The sequence below is a fragment of the Canis lupus genome, chromosome X (genome assembly GCF_048164855.1).
Source record: "Canis lupus baileyi chromosome X, mCanLup2.hap1, whole genome shotgun sequence".
NCBI classification, from domain to species: Eukaryota; Metazoa; Chordata; class Mammalia; order Carnivora; family Canidae; genus Canis; species Canis lupus.
In genome coordinates, this window is record NC_132876.1 from 81,228,615 (window position 1) to 81,233,689 (window position 5,075).

Here is a 5,075-nt window from a genome sequence, read left to right on the forward strand (position 1 = left end):
GCTGTTGAGTTGTATGGGACTAAGGGTTTGATTGCAGTATTTCTGGTCCTAAATCCAGACAGGGCAGTATACAAAGGCTGAAAGATTTGGTCTCTTACAGCATCTTTTCTTTTCTTTTTTTTTTTTTTAAATCACAGAAATATATTCAGAAATCACCTCAGCAGACTTCCCTTCAGCTTGCATTGTCCAGCACTGGGCCACACAAGCTCAATCCTAAATCAGTCAAAGCCAAAGAAGATCTTATGAGAAAGGAGGTATGCGTATATGTGTGGGTGTGTTTGGGCAGGGGAAATGCAGCTGTGCATGCATATGTATGTGTCCATGCCTAACAAATGGCTGATTCCTGGGTCCATCAAAATGATGCAGAGTGAAAATGATCCCATAGTTCAGATTTCAAGGACCAGGGGACAGCTGACATGAAATTTGCATATAATTTACCTTTTTTATGGCATCAGGATAAAATAGCCCATTGTTTTTATCTAGCAATTGTTAAAGCCTTGCAAATGGGATCTGACATATGCATAATCCCCTTGGTAAGACTTTTTATACCCTGGACAGTTCTGGAATGGGTACTGATACTGATAGTAACTGTTTCCATGGTTGCTCAAATATTTACCTTTGGGATTGATCATTTTTTTCTGTAATTATTATAATATTTTAATAGTTTTATTCTTAAGTTTTAAAGACTTTGAAAATATTTTCCCTGGTTTTGTAGTTCAAATTTGGAGAAAAAAATACATTTACCTGAGGTCTCAGTGTTGCCACCTCCCTAAGAACACCCATTGGAAAGATTTTACATTCTGGGGTTTTCTCTCAGACTTCCACATCTGCACATGTTCATATAAGGAGCTTTTTCACATGGGGTAATTCTGGCTTCACATTTCAAGGGTAAGGACTGAATAAAGTAGTGGTCATTATCACATAAATTCCAAGAGGCATGGAGATGGTGCTGCAATGTTGAATTCTCTGAAATATAACACATTTGAGACATATTTACCAGTGGTACAGTGATAGCTAATGTTTAACCATAGGACAAACACTTCGAAATTCTTCAATTATATTAATAAATTATATTTAATTATATAAATTAATGATCAAAGTAAAGTCCCTATTAGTTCCAATTTCCTCAATAAAGGTATTGATAGGTTCAGTGATATACTGATAGTCATTCACACAAATAACAAAAGCAGGATTTTCCTCCAGTCTCCCTTCAAAGCCCAATCTTGTAACCACTGTGGCACACTGCTTCTACTGCAATGGCTAGAATAGGAGAGATGCTCAGATTATTTTATTATTTTGGAAAGGTTAATGCGACCTGGTACAAAAGGCATAGAGAATATTAATAATAATGTACCTTCTGATTTTCCCTGAAAATGAATAAGAGAAAATATCATGCTTAGCACCTGGCATTTATATAGAAGCTCAGTGAATGATAAGTGGGGTATAGAGAAAAAAGACAAAAGAAGGAAACAACCTCTTTTGTGCTATTTAAGAGCAGTAATAACCTAACTATGGGAAAATATATGTCAGATCATTTTGTAAATATCTTCTCAGACCACCTGTTAGGTGTCTGGATGGGGTTTCTTCTGAAAAAGAATGGTCTATTGTTACACATTTTAGATGAAGGTGAGTCCTGAAGCCTAAAATGAGGGTATTATAAATTCCCCCTTCTTATACAAGATAAGGAAATTTTTCCAACATTCTCTTTTGGGCTGTTAGCAAGCTTGGTCATGATTCCCAGGTATAAAGTCTCATAGAACATCTTGGTGGTGGGGTAGTAAACTGCCCCTGGCCATTTGGAGGCAAGCTGGCATCCAGGCAAGAAACAGGCCTAGTGAGAGATCCCAGAATGGACCTGTCTGAACAGGTCCATTGACATGAGGTCTATGAAAAGTTGGTTTTTAAGTCCTAGTATTTATTTTACACTTCTCCCCCACAGTGCAAGAAGTGTGAATAACATCTCATTAAATATCACAACCTGGTATCTGCTGTGAAGTGGGAGATCTGGAAAAGTCCCAATCCATGCCTGGAGTAAAGAGGTGGAGGTAAGAGAGCAGGATCCCCTCCGTTGAGGCCTGAGTGCTGATGGCTGAGGCTCACTAGGCTGGAACCAAAATGCCCTATGGGAAGAACATCAGGAGGCTCAGAAATGGTGGAGGTAGAGTGGTGTGACATCAGGGCAAGAAATCCAGAGTAGTCAGAAAGACGCGAGGGAACTTTTTCATATCACAGGGAAAGTAGTAGCTGAACCATCTCTAGCAGACCTGATTCATCAAATCAAATTATTTTAAAGAGGACTCATCTCTGATCAGAAAGATGGCCTTGGATTTCTTGTTTTGGTCATTTTAATAAGGAGAGAATTACTATCAGTACAGAAAAACCCACACAAAGGCTGAAAACTGCTTAACCTTTTACTTATGTTTTCTTTTGCTCTTTTAATCCCAATCCTGGTTGATAGATCATGAAAAAAGAGATGACGCATTGAAATAAAGAGCGAGTGAACCTAGGTCTTCAGAGTAGCAATGATTAATGACACCCAGAATTTCAATGAAGTTCAGAGGCTCTGGACACAAACATTTCTATGGTGAAAAGTATGGCTCCTCCACTAACCTGTGAGTGATCTGGTTATTGCTACCAAACCTCTGGAATCCATACTTTCTTCACCTGTAGAAAGGAGGTGATGATGACACCTATATGAAAATCCTAAAATGATGTAAATGTGGTGAAACAATCACTCTTATAAACTGCTGATTGTACTGTGAGGTGATTCAATCTTTATGGAAGTCAAGGTTCATCAAATATTAAATATGCAGAATCACTGAATCAGCAGTGTCCTTTCAACAATTTATTCTAAAGGAAATAAATGGACATGTGTACAAATATGCAAGTAAAAGATTGTTTATTAGTGCATTGTCATTTACATGAAAAATGCCATTAATTTACATTACAGATCAGCTTAAAGGTCATTAATTTCCTGACTACATTTACTCGAGGTTATTTTACTCCCTTCCTAGGAAAGTAAGTGGCCCTTCCTGGGATCAGTTCTGAATTGGTCTCCTTGGTCCTGAAGGGAGCTTCTGGATTTTCTGTGGAAAGCACTGTACCTAAGGAATGAGAGGGTTGTGAGGTGGGGACCTTGAGCTCTGGGGTGTGCAGTCTCCTAGAACCCTGGCACTCACACCCTTAAATTAGCACCTCTCTGTATTTCCAGTGCCTCAGTGATTCCAGTACCTATGCACCAGTATGTCCTCTTGTAGGGACGCCCTTCCTGCACAAAGTGCTCAGATAGGCTTTCATGAACTCTTCTGCTCCTATGTAGCAGTTCCATGCTTGCCTGCTTGTCCCTTCACAGGGATCCATGCACTTAGGGGCACAAACCATATTCTTTCCATTTCCCTGTTTCTTTCTTTGCCCTCCTCCTCCTTCCCTGGCCTCCCTACCTCTTTGTTGGCTCCTTCTGAGGCAATATAAGTTTCTGAGGAATTGCATACCCAGCTTCTTTATCTCTGCCATCATCCTGCACACATAGTGAGATAGGGGAGGAGTAAAAGGGAGATAAAGGTTATACAAAGAAGAAAAAGAAAGAAGAGAGAAAGAGGAGAGAATAGGAGGTGAGGAGAAAAGGAGAAGAGAAGTGAGGGAATGTGGGAGGGAAAATATCATAGAAGAGGATTAGGAGTGAAGGGGGGAGTATAAGGAGATAGAGGAGAAGGGGGAACAGGTGATGGAAGGGGGGAAGAGGAAAGGAAGGATTCTATATTGAGGGGGAAGGGAAGAAGGAGAGGGATGGAGAAAAAAATCTCAGGGTGGGGATGAAAAGAAAGATAAGAGAGGAGGAAAGGAAGAATAAAGAGAAGGGAAGGAAGAAGGCTGGTTGAAGGTATGGGTTTTGTATGTCTGAGGACCTCAGTCCATGCTCCCCAAGGACATTTTTCCCAGGAGAGGTCTGAGTCTGACTCTTTTCTGCTTTCCTTACAGATAGCCCTTTATAAGGATGCTCACTGCCCACCTCTTGCACTTGTGCTGCAGTTGCTGGTTTTGCCTGGAAGCTGCCTCCAGTAATGCCTTTGCCTTCCTGTTCTCCTCTTTGAATAGCTTCCTAGAAGGCCAGCCACAAGGGTTGGGGGTCATCAGTCCATTCCCCAACTTCCTCCTTCAACTTCCCTCCATTCTGCTGTGGAAGAAGAGACTTTTGCTGAGTGCAGAATAGTGCTTCTCATAAAACACTTGGCTCAGTTGATGCTGCAAGTTTTCCTTCTGTACCTGTATCAGATTTTCTGTGGAAGTAAGCACGGCAGGATGGAGACCTCTTACCTTTGGGCCTCACTTTCTTTTCCTTTGCATTGAATTAGGAAGATCCTCAGTGTGTCTATGGGGAGAGGAACCAAGGAGGCCCTGTGAGAGTTCACAGAAGGAACTGGGTTTGGGGATATTATTAGGTGGAAGATGCCAAACTAATTTAAAAGAATTCTGGTCCTCTGACCCTATATCCCTCCTTGAAAGTCCCTATTGCTCAGATTGGGGCCCTAGAAAACAAGCGTATATTTTATTCATTCATCTTATTGGTCTTGGCACATGGTAAGGGTCCTGGTACAACTGCCACATATTTGCATGAACTGAACAGAATCATCAGGTGCCAGAATAGACTGTATGTATCTATAGGTGTTGCTCTCTTCCATGAGCTGGTACAGAGCAAGAGCTCCATAAGTGTTTATGAAATGGGCAGTTTGTTCTACAGTCATTTACCCTGGCCACTGAGGCACCAGGTTTTACACACCAGACACACACACACACACACACACACACACACACATAAACATATATACAGAGAGAGAGAGAGAGAAAGTGAGCTTCTGAGAAAAGTCTGGGGTTGGCAAATGGTTGTCGAATGGATTTGTGAATGTACAGATGGATGAATAAATGGTTGGATGAATGAAGGGAATGTCAGACCATTGAATAGATAGATATAAAAATGGATTAGTGAAAAAGCAAGTTAATGATTGGATAAATGAATGGTTGATGGAAAAGGAGGTAGCTGGTTGGATGATGGTATGAATTTTTGTATGTATGAATAG

At 40.8% G+C, this 5,075-nt stretch overlaps 1 long non-coding RNA gene across 1 annotated transcript; it reads left to right on the forward strand.

The window, feature by feature from the left end:
* The first annotated feature begins 1,937 nt into the window (after window positions 1-1,937).
* Window positions 1,938-4,238, forward strand: LOC140627720 (uncharacterized). Its single transcript, XR_012026341.1, has 2 exons — window positions 1,938-2,045; window positions 3,979-4,238. It is a non-coding gene; the product is annotated as an uncharacterized lncRNA (long non-coding RNA).
* Window positions 4,239-5,075: the final 837 nt, after the last annotated feature.